Source organism: Struthio camelus, chromosome 1 (genome assembly GCF_040807025.1).
Source record: "Struthio camelus isolate bStrCam1 chromosome 1, bStrCam1.hap1, whole genome shotgun sequence".
NCBI lineage: Eukaryota > Metazoa > Chordata > Aves > Struthioniformes > Struthionidae > Struthio > Struthio camelus.
Window position 1 is genome coordinate 191477751 of NC_090942.1, and position 17949 is coordinate 191495699.

A 17949-nucleotide genomic window follows, 5' to 3' on the forward strand; every position below is an offset into this window, starting at 1 on the left:
TCCGCAACATCCACTACAGTGCTTTTCAACTCTTTTGATATATAGACATCCTACACTTTCTTCAGTGGAGGAGTAAATGTAAGTGGTGGATGGAAGGCATCATGCCCTTGGTGGAGGCCTATAGCCTTGCTTTCCTTAGTTACTTTTCACAGGCTCGTTAGAAACAGCCCACAGACACGTCATAGAAAAATAGTGTTCTAATTTGAACACAGAGGTCTTGGTATTAATAAATGTCCCTAAAGACATGACACAACTGTGAAGAGAGAAGCTACTGGGTTTTGTTTTGACTTCTGTGACTTACTGAAACTGGATGAAACCCTGGCGGTGACAGTGCTGCTTGAAGAGATGTCACAGTGATGTCAGAAGCCAGGAGGACTCTGTAGGTCACTGAACAACCCTCAAGTACAATTGGGGAACCTCAGACCCTCCTAAATGCAAGAGTGCCAGAAAAAAGATCGGTAGGTAAGAGCTACAGATGTGGGAAGAACTGAATTTTCAGAGATTGCTTGTGTATGCAGAGGCTATTCCAAATGCAAAACATAGATATCCACTCTTGCAATCTCACAGGCATCAAGCCAAGGTATGATTCTGCTCTCAATGAAATCAGTGGAATTTTTTTTCTGAATGCCACAAGTAAATGCAGGGTTTGTTCTTTTGCTTTAGGCATGCAGTGTTTGTTACATCCTCTTCTGCCTTTTTTTTTTCCTATTCACTTTCTATTCTCTATTTAAATGATCTATATTTGTTTTCTTTCTTCCCTTTTCTTGACATTTTGATACCCTTTTAGAAAAGCTAATGACATATTGGAGCATACAAAAGAGTTGCTCTGGCTTTGTGGGATCAGAGCCCTGAGTTACGATTCTTGCTGTACGGGATGAAATGACTCTATTCTGCACAGTGCTGCTAAGGCTAGTGTCATAGGGCACTTGGGTAACCCCACACTTGGCCAAGGGTCCCTGCTATTTCAGTACTTCCGCAGTGGTGAACCACCCACAGTAGACCAATATTTCTGGGAATAAGGATGAGGCAAATTGAGATAAAAGAGAACAAGGACGTGCATTTAGAGCTGGGAGAACTTGGGGACTTAGGTGCCTCAACCAGTCTTGCTGGCGCTTCCCTGCCTAGTGTCCCCAGGCTGACCTTGGACTGGATGTGTCCCCTCACATTTGACAGTCACCACACAGCTGGCCAAACGTGGTTACCGACCTCTGACCTGCTTGGCTTCCCAGACCTCCTTTCGTGCTGCAGGGCCGTCGTCACCTCCTGGCCTGCACTGGGCCACCCTCAGCTCCCAGCTCATCCTCCCCTGGAAGCCCGGCTCTCACAGCTGCCTGGAGCCTGGAGTTGAGAGCCATGGGGGCTGACCCCTGTGTTACCCCTTGGCCCCAAGGTAACCCCTAAACCCTGCAGGAGACTGAGGGTGGCCATTGTACAAAGGCAGGTCTCTGACCCCCCTACACTCACAGCAAAGCCTGCCTCAGCTCCCCAAGCCCCTTGATAGAGGACCTGGCAAGGCGATGGGGTTCATCTTTACCATCTCTACTAAATGTGGCTCATCTTTACCATCTACAAAGGGCCCTACCCAAAAGGTAGCAGCTGCTCAGAGGTGATAATCTCCCAGCTCTTGTGAATGGCCCTAAACTGGGTCACCCCCATGGCACTATCTATTTTTCTACTTTGGCCTGATAAGCAGCTGGCTTGATCCAACTTAGCCTGAGACAATGGTTGCTAATGGCCAAATCCTGTACAGAAAGCATAGCTTATAGAGTCCATTGTAATGCAAGTCATCATGGAAAACTGAATTGCTCTCATTATCAGCTGAGACCCTGAATTAAGGAAATCACTGCGAATAATTGAATAACTGATAATGAAGGCATTGGTAGCAATGTGAGCTGCTTCTTGTGGTTAAGGAGGTGTGGGAAAATCCCCCTGTCAATTCTCAACATTGCTTAGTAGCATTAAGATATATGACAATAGTGAGCAGAGAGAAAGAACATGCTAGATTTAGTGAATTGATAATTAAGGTATTTTAGATATTTGCGGTAGTGAATGGAGGAGTTAATTTTTGAAGATTATCCAGAATTAGACAGGTGTTTAAAGAGGGATTTCCAATTATTGCTTTCCCAGGAAAAGGGCATTGAGTTCTCCAAAATGTTTTCTGTTCTATTTCTGACAATACCTACTTTGTACAGGTCTATTGACTTAAGTGATGTAACCAATCTGTGGAATAAAATGTGCTAGGATCCTCACAATAGAAAGGATGCCCGTGTTTCTGGTTTTATTTAGGAAAAGTATTAACCTAAAGTACATGGAGGGATGGAGAGCCTTGTTATTGTACAGTACTTGACCTGTTGTTGCAGATAAGGTGGTTGTGACTGTACAGTCTCTGGTGCTTGTGTGATCAGTGTGAGGTCGTTAGGTCATGCTCTTAAAAAAAGCATAAAATCAAATTGTACAAAAGCACAGTCAGAACATCACAGAGATTTTTCTTTGGGTTTTTGTATGATCTTGATGAGGGCAGGATGTTTAGTTTTGGAGAGCCAGCGTTTAGGAGCCAGGGAGCTCCTCATGCTCCTCATGCAGTCTCGTTTCTTTCAGCGTTAGCAAGAAAACAGTTTCTAGCACTGGCAAAAAGCCGGAGGCAATTTATGCTAGAAGTGGAATTGCTGGATGTAGTGGAAAGCCTCTGTTTTCGCTACAATCCTTCGGTGCCCTTATTAACAGCTGTCTGAAATAATAGCTTTAATCCATCAGTAAAAGGCAGAGGATATGGGAGTGGTATAATATTCATTATGCCCAGGAGCTGTTCCGGGGACATCACTAAACCAAACTGACACCTTCCTCAGACTCAGACGGCAGAGAGACGTCCTCTTTTGAAGCCAGCTATACTAGGCGGGACGGGAGCAAAGGGAAGGAGGGAGTTGACCATTAGATGAGTTCAGGCTATCGCAGAGCAGTAGCTCCGCGTTTCATAGCCTGTCCTTGTGCTTTGGGTGGCACAGGGTTGGCAATGTGCAGTTGAGGACTCTGGCCGTGTGCCATGCCTGAGCACGGACTTCCTGAAATATGAGTTTCAAATTTAAGAAAAGGGAAGCAGCTATGGAAGCCTGATACACAAATCTGTATTTACAGGTTATTAAGCAAAGGCAAATGCTTTCAATTCCAGCAGCACATGCAGAGTTTGCAAATATTACTCCCTGTCTGGTATTTCACAGAGCATTGTTCTATTTGTTGTACTACATTTCCTACTGTTGTACTACATTTTATGAGGACAGCTTTTATTTCCATCAGAAATATTGACCTCTGCTTTTTCAAAAGTGGATATTAGATATTAACTTTCCCTGGAATGGCTCCTGGAGTTAAGACACTGATTGTACTTGCGTTAGTGTTATATAGTCACCTGTGGCTGGTGAGTGAACAGGCGAAGCTGTGTTGGGATGCTGGAAGTGAGATTTTTGTGTTAGATTTATTGAACAGCTACAGAATCAAAAGCAGTGCAGTGCCATTGAAAATATCACTCATTTTGTTCTTAGGTGTTTGTTACAGCACCACTACATATGTTAGGAATGAGAAGATTTGTATTGTATTTTCCTGACATACTGTGAAAAGGCTCCGGAATACGCACCACTGGAATTAAACACCATCTTCCTCACATTGGGTGGAGAAGAATCACAACATCACAGAATGGTTGAGGTTGGAAGGGACCTCTGGAGATCGTCTAGTCCAACCTCCCTGCTCAAGCAGGGTCCTCTAGAGCACATTGCCCAGGATCGCGTCCAGGCGGGTTTTGAATATCTCCAGGGAAGGAGACTCCACAGACTCTCTGGGCAGCCTCTTCCAGTGCTCTGTCACCCTCACAGTCAAGAAGTTTTTCCTCAGATTTAGATGGAACGTCCTGTGGTTCAGTTTGTGCCCGTTGCCTCTTTAGGGAAAATCTAAAAGTTTTTGGGAGCTGATAAAGACAATGCAATATCAGCAGATAAATCTGCATTTAATCTTAACTGTAATGCTCTCTGTCTCAAAGGCTTGCCACTACTGGTGTGGATACGGTTTGTCTGTTCACAGTTTAGCAGTGCTCTGCATGGTGTTTGCAGAAGTTTGATATGCCTTAGGACAGCTGCCCAGCAGAGGGAGGCAAAGTCCACTGGTACTGCACAGAAATCAGACTGCATTCAATAGACTAGTGAAGGGTCACTCACACCTGAATAAAAAAACTTGTCAGTCCCTCAGAACAAAGCCCAGCCAAAAAAAGACCGTCGACAGCAACTTCAGCATTTTGAGGCTCGTTTTTGCCTCTCCAAGGTAACCCGTGTAAAGAAAGTAGAGCCAGCGTTGCTGATGCTCTGCAACGTGCTGCAAACCGGCCGTCCTCAAAACGCAGAGCCGAAACTCTGCGGCGAGAAACACTCTTGTGCTGGGCCAAGAGCCTCAGCTTGGTTTAAGCCATCGTGGAGACTTTTTGCAAACCTGATAGGCGGGAAAGGAAGGTGTATTTGCCTCCTCAGTTTTGTCAGTCAGTATCATATTTACACCACGTTACCTTACCCTGCTTTAGCTTATTTCATTGTACGAAAAGATTTATGCTAAATAACTTGTCTTCACAACTACAGTATCCAAGTACTGCTCTCTGCAAAATAACACGAGGGAGACTCACAATGCTTCTGCCTCTGAAAGGACAGCTAATAGCATTTTTCCTCCTTAGAGAAGAAGAAAGTTGTAAAGACGGAGGCTTCGCTATTGATGTGCTCAGATACTACAAGGGTGATTATACAAAAGCCCATGAGTAAGCAGAGAAATAATGAACCGTTGTGCTGATATTACTGGCAAGTAGGAAATAAATGAGGTAAGCTGTTTCTCTTACCTCCACCTGGCTTGGCAAAGCTTGCTGGCACCGCTGTGCGTTCTCAGTTAAAGTTACAGTCCGCATTTATGACCGGGATATTTGCACAAGGTGTTGCCTCAGTCAAATTTAGATTGTGTAACTACTAGAACTGTGTAAGGAATTTTGTTTCAATAACAAAAATGTTCAAATGCTGCGTGACATCAGTCTTATCAATACTGAATTTCAGGAAAAAAAAGGTTCAGGAACAATTCAGATGGAGTAAAGAGAACATCAGGAGGTAAACAGCAGATAAATACTCGACTGAGCTGCCAGTGGCATGCTCAGAAATCTTGTCAGATAAGGCATTTCCCTGTCGCCCAGGCAGTTATGAGGATGTTTATGTTTGTATATAGTACATTCATGAGTTCACATGCCCATCTCCTGACTAATCTGTGGATGTTTAAGCTGACATTTATGGAAATGCCCAGTTGTATAAGCTGTCTACATTGAGATGTGGTTGGCATAGTTTGCACAGGCTTTGCATTATCGTGGCTCTTATTCATTTCGGCCGGAGCTGAACCAGAGTGGCTGGTCCATGCAGCGCACTGAGCTCTGTAAGCTCGACCGGGCACACTCTCCCCACTGTTGTACGAGAAGCCCAATTTCACAGAGCTAGCCTGGGTGCAACAGAGTTTATCAACTCTGCGTTACACTAAAGAAGCTGTATGACTTCCAGATCCAAGGACAGCTATTTTTGCAGACATTGTTCTGCACCTAAACCAGTAAAACTGACAGTACGTGAGCTGTCAATGCAGCATCAATGCACGTAACCAAGTGTAGTTAATCCTCGAACCAGATAAATCCCCCAGGGATGCACAACAGCTGAGCACTTGTAATATTAAGACTATCGGCTAGACATGCACTTCTTTAGCTCAGGCCTGCTTTCATATGCAGGCTTTCATCTCCACCGTTACCTTTTGCAACAAAGTATGAATGTCCACACGTCTATTCAGCCAACGCATCTGGTGGGCCCCAGACCATTTCTTTCTGGTTGTGACCGAACTGCACTCTTCTTTTCTTGTTTTAGTGTGCCAAGCAGCTCCTTCCTCACCCTGCTCTTCCTGCCTGTGTCGCAATATCTGAGAGGAGTCCCAGTTTAGAACTTAGCGTGGCAACACGTAGAGGAGACGGTTTGGGTGAGAGCTGCTTCTCCTTCTTTCCCGTTTCCATACGCTGTGTCAGATCCGGCCCAAAATCTTACTAGCACCTCTGGGCCTGATGATGCTCAAGCATATGAGCCTAAGACCACGAGTATAATCGCGTATAATATATGGGGATGTCCCCCATATAGATGCACCAAAATGAAAGACATCAGTGCCGAGTACCCACAGGTCTTCCAGTAGAGACTCCTTCAAAAATGCTAGGAATTCTTTTCGTAATAGAGACTTGATCTAGGTACTTAATTCTGCCTGTTGAACTTCATTTCAGGTGTCTGGAAACGTTGAAGGAGTAACTTTGTTCTTGCAGTTTTACTTGGGGAAAGGTGTCATTTTGCTTCCCATAAGATAAGGCCAGCATAAAAATTTAAAGCTGACACAGTCTCTAGTGCATTCTCTCACAAACTCAGCAGCCGTGCAGTGGTGTATCCACGCTTGCCTGGCCATAAATTCATACCACTGCCTGAGCAGGTAGTCTACAGACCCAGCATTAGTCACCATGGAGCCCCATACATGCATACATGTGGGAATTACCAGGTTGTACCAAAGAAATCTGGCGGGAGAGTTAGACTCTAGTTCAATTAAATAGTCCCTCAGCCACAAGTTCCCTTCCCAACACCACATTTCTCTGCCTCCTCCACTGTGCAATGCAACAGCCTGTGTGGCTGGGCTGAAAGCTGGATTATTGAAATGATTTAAGCTAAAGAGTAAAGGAAAAGTTTATTTTTAGACTGAGATCATTTAACTGATCCTGTTTACAGCACGGCTCCAAAACCAGATGCCTGAGCACAACTGAGGGGAGTGTGAACTGCAGCGTGTGGGTGGGAATGAAGGAGTGGAAATAGAGAGAGGAGCAACTTTTTAAACCAGTTTCGCCACTGGCAGAGCTTAACCCCACAGAAGCTAAGGAGCCAATCGTCCATTTTGCACTGACCTCTTTATACTTTCCCCTGCCACCTTGATTATTGTGCATTTGAGGAGACTTCCCAAATGGTGCTGAGCTACCAGAACAGACCGTAACTTTCCTTTCTGGAAGAGGAATATTTTGAAGGGGGGAGAGAGAAAGGTGACCTGATCTCCTGCATTCCAGTTATTCTCAGCTGTTGCAATGCCCTTGGCAGGGGCTGTGGCAGGGAAGGGGAAGGGGGAGCTCACTGCAGCTGAACACAAGTCATAGGAGAACTGAGATGTTAACTTTTGCACTAATGATATTGGAGGTAGTCCAAGAGTGCAGAAAAAGGCCTTGAAGCCCTGTCTGTTCCCTGCCACCACCTCTTCTGTACTTGGCACAGGAATAAGTAAGTGGAAATCTAATTTTAGAAATGGACATAAGATCTGTGCACATATTTCTTAACTTCAGGTAAGCACCCCTCCTGTAACTTGTGCCAAAAGTTATTCCTCAGCTTGGCCTTTTCAGAGTGCTACAACATGCCCTCGCAGCAGAGAAGAGAAATGACTGAGCAGGGAATTACAAATAAAGAAAGGATCAAGCTGTGCTCACTAAATCCTGAATGATGATGCTAAACGTATTTCCTCTTAAATGGCTCTCATCTGACTTTCCTGCCTGCAGGCACAGCCAAGAGGGCAAAATTAAGATCTTAGGCAAAGTCCCGGATGCAGCAATAAACTTTTCTTTCATGTTAGTAAGAATCATGTGGCCAAGCCACTGTCCAAAGTCACCCTTGCGGTAATTGAGTAACATGCTTAGCCTATAATGGAGAGTTAATGGATTAAAGCGATGCTTTATTACGCTGCAGTTCGACTGCGCACAGCAGCTTTCATCTTAAGGCGCCTCAAAATCTCTGAGCTCAGGTTCATTTCTCTGACAGAGAGCGCTGAAATTACGCCGGGCTGTCCATCAGCTCTGCAGCGATGGATGCTGCACGGCGTCGCCGAGGGGGCCCTGCCTTCGGAGGTACCCTGGCGTGCGGCTCTGCTCCCATTTGAAGGATGTAGGGCTCCAAACCCTACACTGTGCTTCCTTCTCCCAGCCCCAGGCTCCTAAACGCTGGGTGCTGCAGCACGGAGCATCGCAGCGCCCAAAGGCCCTTGTGGATGTAGCCCTAAGTCAGTAGGAGCTCCTTGCCTTCTCTCTTCTCTGAATTAACCCCAAAGCATACAGCAGCGCAGGAATCCATTTCAGCCACATAAAGAATGGAGCCGACTTTCACAGAGCTTGAAGCTGGCATTCCGCAAAATCTGTGCCAGGATTGCGCCTTTTGGTGGAAAAAAAAAGAGGCAAAACACTAAACAAACAAATTTTTTTAGCCTAAAAAATGTAGACATTCCAACTTCATTTTCAGCTGAGCAAGCCTATGAGAGGGAGGTTTAACGTGTCACTGTTTTTATTAAAAAGGACAAATATTGATATTGTCCCACATTTATTTTCTATTACATTTAATTCATTAAATATTAAATTATTAAATACTATTAAATATCACATCATTTATTATATTTACTATATTTAAAATTCATGCATAAAATACCCTCAATCCCTCCTAAAAATGAGAGTAAATTAAACTCAGTGGCTCATTTATCCCCAGCGTTATCTACCAGTTTTGAATAAGACTTAATGCGGAGACAACGGAACTGTAAAATAGACAGCTACCCATGACCTTCTGTGATCTTTCTTTCATTTTGCACGTTAGCTGCCAGGGCTATATGGCCCCATCCACATTGCTAGAGCAAAACAGAGTTGCTTGGAAGGCTCAGCCTAGACCCGGCTACCAAGGTCTTGCTCTGTTGAAGAGGATGTAACACCGATGAGAAGAAATGCCTAATTTATTCATGCTCAAGCACAGGCTAGAGTTTGAAATGCAATATACAGCCTGATCTGGAAGACGTGCATACAGCGGTCTATTGTCATTAATTAAATGCTGAAGGCTTCAATAGGTCCACAAGCCCTGCTGCAGTGATACGATCCTAGTAATAGCCAGAAGTTATTAATAACGGAGTTTAGTAGAGCAGAAGTGGAATACCTAGGTCTCATACTTGATTTACTAATCCTCCGATGAAGTTTTTAATTATTAGTTTATGCATTATCAATTGAATCCTTTTAAAGTCTCACTAGACACAAACGCATAGGGACATACAATATGTGCTTGTCTATCAGTTTAGTGAATTCTCATTCCAAAAGCCTTGTTTTAAAATGTCACTTCCTTCCTTGGTAGAAGGAATGGGATTTTGCAAGCAGCTCTAGTGATTTTTACGTTGTTTCTCCTTCACCTTGTTTTTCTTAATAAATTTGAGAAACATCACACATACAGCAAACAGGGTAGTTCTAAACTTAACCAAGTTGCTTTGGCTGTTTGCTGCTATCATTTAAGAAAAACAGTGCTTTGATGCATGCACAGTGCCACTGAATTCAATGGAGCAAGTGACTTTGAGCAACATGATACTCCAGGGGAGTGTGGCAAACTTTACCCGGAGATTATCTCCACTTCAGGACAGAGACAATGTCTAGCTAAAAATCTGAACAGCACATACAGTCTCCATCGCAACTGGCAACTAATAATACATATTAATAACAATTTTGCTGAAAGGCCTTATTGTAGTCTTTGATTTGCTTTGGCCCAGCCACATGAAAGGACATCCAAGTAAGAACAAAGAATACGGACTATGGCCAGGGACGGAGTCAGCGAGTTGGGAGCATTTGGGGCCAAGAGCTCAGGGTCCCAAATATACCAGCCTGCCATCTGGTCTGGCTGTCTCGTTTGGAAAAGGTTGTTAAAAACTGCAGGGAAAAGAGACGTAGAAACAGTCAAGAACTGAAAAAATACCTAAAAGAGTGCAAACAGGAAAATCTCTTTTTTTGGCATCTCAGAAAGAAAATTAAGAGACGACAGCCTTGCACTGTATGAGTACCTTCCCTGAGAGAAAATGCAGGACTCTTTAGGAGGGAAAGGCTTGACAGAAACAGCTAGCTGGAATTTAACTCATTTAAACCAGTAAATAAAATTTTAAAATGAGGCATGAAGTTTTGTGTGAGGTGGTCTTGCTATTGCAACAAGCTATAAAGGAAAGAGATGGACACCTCATCTCTAAGACCTCCAAATTAAAAGCGAAGCATCAATTGTTTGTCTTTAATGACTCCTAAACCCCTTTCCAGGACACCAAACATTATGTTTTCAAACATAATATTTAAAAGCGGATTCAAATGCTTGTATTTTGGTTACATGCACTAATCCATAGATCTATTGGTTATTCTGCAGTGGAAGCTTTTTCTTGTTTTTCCCACAAAGACCCTTCTAGAAATAAAAGCCTTTCTGTCTGAAGTTTCACTGAAACAGAAAATTTGTATGAAAAGGTTTTGGTGTAGACAAATTATTATTTTTGATTAAAAAAAAAAAAACCTTCATTGAAAAGTTCTCAAGCAGCTCTAACAAGAAAATCTTATCTCAATGTCTTGGATTTCCAGTTGACCCAAGAAGAGCAATGAGGCAGTTTTTATCATAATTTATGACTTTAGTGTTTTCCAGCTATCAGAAATGAGCGTTTATATCTTAAATGATGTCCTGATATATCAGCATGCCCCTGAGCTATATTCAACGGTCTAACTTTTCCAACTTGGTTAAACTTGGTTTGTAGATCCTGATAATTGTGCAGTGCACAAATGTGGAACATCAGCTAAAGTTTTCTCTGTTTTTCTTTTCTTGCAGAATTCGAGTCAGGAAGAATATGCAATATTTTAATTACTTTTAATTACTTAATTACTTAATGAATTTTAATTACTTCATCCCAAAGAATTCTGGCTCTTCAGAAAGGTGGTATGGAAGGAGGATGTTTAGGAGTAGAAAGGTGGTGAGGCTTTACTGGGTGTCAAGCACATTCTTTAGGAGGAACCTTCCTTTTCAGCAGCTGCAGTGCCAAGGCGAGGCAAACTTGTGCAGCTGGGAGGAGGCTCAAATCGCAGTAATCCAGCAGCTCACTGAGGTTTCACAGACAGGCCTTTTCCCACACCACCCAGCTGATCAGCCCAGCTCTACTGCTTGTCTGCAGAGGTGGAAAAGGATTCTCACTAGCCCCTGACCCCTACAGTCCCGCAGGGGCCAAGCTCCAAACTGCACAGAGCTAGGAGTCCAAAGGAAGGGGTATCTAACTAGAAATACGTTAGGGACCATGGGGGATTGCCAGCTGAGCAGAAGTGTGGCGCTGTGAATAAAAAAGCTAATACATTCCTTGCCGTACACTGAGGGCAACATCGTGCAGGAGCAAGGAGGTTGTTTCCCCTTGAACTGCTCCAGCTAGAATCATTACTGCGTTGAGTTTGGCCTGGTACGTAGAAGCTGAACCTAGGTAAGTCAGCAATGAACTGGAAAAAAAATTGTGATTTTGAGGCTCAACAAGCCACTAGCTGATTTTTCAGTTAGTAGTTGTCATTCTAACTGAAGACAGCCTTTGGGCTGTCCGGACTTACTGTGCAGGCAAGCAGAGTCTGCATTTTAAGCGCTTGCTTAACGCATTTTTGTCCAACGGTGTTGGGGAAGCAGAGCAGCTCCAGATACGCAGTCACAGGTCTTCATATCTGAAACATGAACTGCTCTGAGGAATACCACAGAATCCCCCCAAAATGGTGACAGTGCTGCTAAATGTCAATATTGTTGGGTATTGCTAACCTGTGTTTTCTGCAGGTGTTACCCTAATTTCTTTGGTTGGATGCTAGTGCAAGTTCTTGAAAGGCGAAAATAACACCTTACCTTTCATTTGGAAAAGTAGCTGAACTACTATTTGGGGCAGTGATGTTGCCCCCAAAGCTCTTAATTCAGTTCTTGCACATTTAATCCACCTTTTCAAGTAAGAGGCGATGAACCAAGCTGCTTGTCTCCAAACATGCTTGCGTAAGGACTCTTCTGTGCCATCCTGTGGCTGCTGGGGGGCTAGATTCAGCTTAAAACCCACTTCCATCAAGCCTGCCCCTTCTTTTTGGGGGGAGCCAGACAGTAGCTGCTCACACAGCCAAATACCTCTCCCTTTGATGAGGACCGTGCTCACAGCACAAGGTACTGTCATAGCCTCCAGGTCTGTCTGAGCAGACAGAGGGTGTCACCATCATGCCTCCTCCTGCACACCTGCAGCATCTCTTTGGGGAAAGGCAGTGCTGCAGCACGACCCTCCACCATGGGGCATCTGCCAAAACTGGGATCCAGCCCGTAAAGCTGTGGTGGAGCCACCTCAGTCGGCACGGCAAAGGCCAGCGTGTGTTCATACAACGCTAAGAAGCATAGCAAAAGGTGACAAGTTATGGAGGCCACAAAAAAAGCAAAAGGAAATTTTTAATCATACCAGTTTGACTTAAATCACTTCAAATGATTTTGATAAGTGGAGAAACAAGACCAGGGTGATGTCAGAAGTATATTATATTTGTCTTCCCTGACTGAGGGGAGGCAGCATATATAATATGCAGCTTGACGGATATAAATCATTAGGTATAAATCATCTCTGGTGGACTGCTTAGTGCGGAGCAGCTTTTTTGACAGCAAAGTTGATGCTGTTTATCTTTAAATCAGGAAGAACTCCCCAGGCCACCCCTCCACAGGTCTCTCCTTCATTCTGAAAACAATTAGAAGAAAACAGTCCTCTTGTTTTGCTAACTGAAGTACGGTTAAATATTAATTCCTAAGAATATATCTGGATTAAATCTTTTTCTGAGAATAGTCATCATATCTTTGTGTTTTAAAGAACTAAAAAACCTCCTCTTTGTAGTTTCTTCCAGATGCTGCAGGGCAGAGTGAGAGGACTGTGAAGCTCTCAGTACTTCCAGCCATGCGTGGAACAGGCACATTTTATTTAGGTTCCTGGCAGCCCTCTTAAAAATGCCTTCGTTGAGCCATAGCCTGACAACGGTGCAGCACAGAGATAGCTCCGACAGCTGCATTGAACTCATGTGGATGTACCTCAAAAGAGTCCCAGATTCTTGCGCGAGTGAAAATCCACAAGCTGCTTCCAAAGAGATTCCTGCGTTAGTGAAGGGCGAGAAGCAGCAGTGTCCCGGCGCGCGATTTCACAGGACAGCTGGTTTTGTCACTTACTGCTGCCCCATGGGGTGGTTTTTCTGCTGTTCCTCATCGCATCGTCCTGCCTCCATTCTTGTGCAGCCTTTGGTCTTGCCTGGACACCTTGGGAGCTGGTTTGATTCACTAACCCTGCCAGAAAAGGTTCACTTTGCCGCAGGGTTAATTTTTTGCTGAGATAGTGAGCCAAACCGTCTTGGCTGGGGATGAGGTGAGAGGAAACTAGTGCCAGCCATGGGCCACAAGTGTGTGGTGTGCGGTGTGTGTAGGCTTGTGTGTGGTGCGCATGTGGTGTCTAGGCATGTACGTGTGAGAGGTAAACGAGCAGGAAGAGCAAGACCGGCCCTTGTGGTGTCAATGAGCTCAGGCAGCTGGTGGAAACTGCCCCCTGGGAAACCACGTTCCCTTTTGTCTGAGGAAGGCATCTCTGCCCGAATGAGCAAAGCATCTCCCACCGCCCCGAGTAACCTTATCCTCACTCTGGGCTGCTATCAGAGAGTGCACTGAGCGCAGGGCAACGCTGAAACCAAACCAGTATCTATCTGTAAGTGTTTTATAAGGCAGTCTAAAATATAACCAGAAACTAGGTGAGCTTAACAAAGCAAGGACACATTTTAAGTGCTCTGTGCATTTTCCCACTGCATTTTACAATAGCAGCAGCTTCTGGACTTCTGATCACTTCAGTGCACAGAATCCAGTAGCCTTCATATTTACAGTGCCATAGTGAATAACCGTTCCAGACAGAGGCTCTCTCTGAGGCTTCTGCAGTCCTTTCACTGGACTGAAATATAAATCTGAGCAACAGGACTGATTATAAATCATTTCAGGTAGGTCTACCTAAAGTGTTTTTAATTTATGAGAGGGGCTTATCTTTCAACTTGTATATATTTTGTGCCATAAGTGTTGCAGATTATGCCAGCACTAGTGCACGACCACAAGCAAGTAAGACAGTGAGAGTACCAGGTTCACATCCACCGTGAAAAATGTCAGCAGAATCCTGATTAATTTAAGGTTCTCATAGAAACTGAATTTCCTGTGCAATTTTATTCTTGTTGTTTCTTAGGTGTTTTACCTGAAGCTTGTGATGTTAGAAGAGGAATATCAGCGTTAGAATGATTTATATCTCCTTTGATTTTCATAGCACTCTGGCTGTGCCCTGCAAGCAAAACTGAGAAGTAAATATGAGGAGAACAACAGCCTGACATGAAAGAGTTACAGCAAGAAATATCATGACTATGAATGCAATAAGACATAGGAGATTTTTTTTATTGTATCAGTGAGATTGTATTAAGTCTGGACTTTGATCATTCAACCAGCCCGAGGCAAAGGCCATTTATACACAAATAGGGAAACATTAGCCATGAGGTGGGGGAAAATTTTTCTGGTAGAGCACCAGTATAGACACCAGGATGACAAATCTATTTAACGTCGTGCCCAAAGGAAGAACACTTGTTTCTTCTACTTTGACTCACTTGTAATGGGTTGATTCCAGCCCTTGGTTTACTTAGTCACAACTCTGCTGAGGGAAACACAAATGCATAAATGTACCCTGAGGACAGACCATAGATGATCTCCTCATCATAAAAGACCTGACAAGATCACCTTGTCTGCAGATCCGTTTGGGGCAGCTGAAAGCAGACACAGATTCCTCTTTTCCAAACGCTTTCAGAGAGGACCATCACTCTAATGAGAGTGTCCCTGCAATAAGAAATTGCTTTCCATTCTTACTGCCACTTTCCTCTCCCTTTCAGGATGCTGGTTTGTGGCTTCCCTTCTGTGATGAGGTTACATATAATCCAGCATTTCCTTGCTCCTGCTGCTTTGGCTCTGAGCATAACAAATCTAGCCCAAAGCCAGGGCTGGCCCTTTCTCCTCCACAGACCCAGGCAGTGTCCTTGCGGCTAATCCCTCATCTACGCTCCCTGGAGGCAGCAGGCTGCTTGGTCAGCAAGCCTTGCATGCAAGTGGATGTTACTGATGAATCAAAAATGCCCTCGTTGATTCTGGGGGGGCGATTTGTGTGGTTGGCAGGTAGCCAGGTCACATCTCGGCCTGGGAATGCTGCTCTCTAATTTGTCTGTCCAGCCAAGCGCCCAGCTCGCTCGCAGAACAGACCTGTCTCTCCTTCTTCTTTCAGTTGCACCACCCATGGTCATGAAGGGTCTCACAGCTCCACCCCAGGAGGTTGGCAACCCCTCTATGCAGAGGCAGCACACATCTGGCTGGCAACACACACCTGGCCAGAGCCCACACAGCTGGTTGGCAGCACTTCCTTCTTGTTCAGTTTGGAGCCAGCAGAGCACCTAGCGGCCCCTCTTGGGGAGGCTGAGCAGCTGTGAACATCCCAGGTGAACATGCAGCCAGCCATCTCCCCGAGAGGGACCACCCTGTATCTCCTATTCCCTGCTGCCTGCGAGAGGAGAAAGCTCAATGCAGCCACTGAGCCTTGGCAGAGGTTAGCGCTCAGCATCATCCAGCTCTTGGAGCCATTTTACAAGGTGGTATTCCCCTCAGTGAAAGGTAATCATACAAAAAATAACTACAGTCCTTTAAAAAGCTCCTCCTGTCAAGTTATCCTGAGATGGTGTGGGGTGAACGCAAAACAGAAACCGTGAACAGGGCTGCATGGTAGATATACTGCCCGATAAAATGCAATGCTAACACAGACCCCTTTTTTTTTCATCTCTAACCCAGAAAAGAAAAGGCCTGCAAGGGGGAAGACTTTGGACAGGTCACTACAAGCATGTGCTTGTCACTTTTAAGAACCTGTGTATTTCATTGCAGAGCTCCTGCGAGCACAGTGCACAGGGTAGGGCTTTAAACCATAGCATTAAGCCACCTTTCTCTAAACCTCTCCTATTGTAGTTCTCTGCATTTGAACTCAAATAGCTGTTCACCTTTATACAGTGCCTATAAAACTGAAGGGTCCTGTGTGTCTTTCCACTCTTTAAACAGAAAAAATTTAAAGCACCATAAAAATGTGAACAGATAAGTTGGAAATGTATTTCAGGGAAAGCTTTAGCTTATCTGAAAGAACAGCTAAGATTGCCCTGCATGTGCTGCCTTTTAGCATCTAAAAATAATTTTTCATCTCATGCAATTATTAGAGGATAAATTTTGGGTTGCATAAGGCACAGTAGATTGTGTTGGTCCAATATGCATAGGATGTAGAGCAGAGAGAGTGGTTACAACCTAGAGGTCAGCTGAAATGTTATTTGTGCATTTTTAACTGTCCAAAGCAGATCTTCATCTGGTGTCAGTGAATGCACCAGTAACTCTCCATACACACACCTAAGAAGAGGGAGCTTTGTATTTCCGAGATGAATGGAGAAATGACTTTGGGTGGATCAGTAAGAATACCAATAAATGCCGTAAGGCTTAAAGGTTTACACAGAAACAGCGTCTCAGTGCTTCAGGGTGAACTGTCGGAAAGAAGACTGCAGGCAAGAAGAGCTGATCAGAAGAGGAATTATTAATGGGTAAAATTCTTTAAACCTTTTTGTCGCCAACAGCAAGCTGCCTGCTGCTACTACTGCAGCATTAGCTGCGGTTAATCATGTATATCAGTCTGTGATGATTGCAAATTAAATATTATTGGTTGCAGGCTTGGCCAGGAGCTAACATGATACATTTTGGTAGGATGAAATTTTTCTGTGTTGCCCACAAGTTGAAGATGTACACAAAACAAAGTGTTGTTGAATGCAGCTTATTTTGCTCTATGCTTTCAATTAAAAAATATCAAGTCGTTTCACATAGTTATTCATTATTATACAGATATGAAAGGAGAATAACCCATCATCTGTTTTATTATTTTCAAGGCAGTGATAAAATTGCAGAAGGAATATATGAAAATGCAAAGTGAACTAAATTGGAAGGATTTGACCTTTGACAATGTGTCATCATAAGCATCTGATAAAACAAATGTTAACTTTGGAAGATATTTCCCTATTTAAAGATAAGCAGAAAAGAAAATGGCATTTTTCTTCTAACTATTCCTACCTCATATATAACATAATATAGCAAAGCACATTATTGAGGTCATGATTTGATTTTGAAAGCTGCTTAACAAAATTTACAAAGACCTTTTCTCAGTTCTCTAGAGTTTTAAAAATGCAGAGAAATTTCATTTTTGTTAACTTTAGATACATGGAAACGTCAAGGTATATCTCCATAGGCTTGCATTAAAAGAATTTTAAACATATTTTCCCAGCTTTTAAAAGTTACTTTGAACATTAGATAAAGATTTCCCAGTGGCACTTTTTGCTTCTTGAAGGATCACTTAGATGTGGTTGACAGAGGGATATTAACAGAAGCTTAATGTTACTTATATTTCTTTCATAATGTGCCACAAGATATTCTTTATGATAACCTTAAAATGAAATGACCTTATGATATATGTGCTGAAGTTAATCATACCATGCATTCATTGAGAGATAAGTCACAAGATAAAATCAAAAATTCTTTGGTCGTAAATACAGCTTTTATCTAAAACACATCTTAAAGAAGCAAAAAAAAAAAAAAAGCATTTGGTCGCATATTCAGATACTTGACTTCACATTTTAATTCCAGCAAAAAGAAGTCCTTAAGCTGATTAACAATGTTGACTTTGCCTTAGGAAAAAGTTGGCTTTCAGGACACTGCAAGTACTCCTTACTGGCTCCGATCTGACAGAAAGCCGGTTATGACATATTTGCATAAGGATTATTGTACACTGAGAGATTCAGTGCAGCCATTCGAGCATATTTCAGAAGTCTTGTATTAGGAAGCTGAGTGAATCCTGCTTATCTCGTGATCCTAGACCTTTCGGAATTCATTAAGTCCGCTCCTACTTCATATGCAAACTAAATGGAGTATTTTTCACATGCGAACCTGTTAAAAGCTGACTGTACTAAGACTAGGT

General features: G+C 43.5%; 1 long non-coding RNA gene across 1 annotated transcript; it reads left to right on the top strand.

The window, feature by feature from the left end:
• The first annotated feature begins 245 nt into the window (after positions 1-245).
• Positions 246-16801, top strand: LOC138065578 (uncharacterized). Its single transcript, XR_011138610.1, has 3 exons — positions 246-458; positions 12742-13260; positions 14113-16801. It is a non-coding gene; the product is annotated as an uncharacterized lncRNA (long non-coding RNA).
• The last annotated feature ends 1148 nt before the right edge of the window (positions 16802-17949 follow it).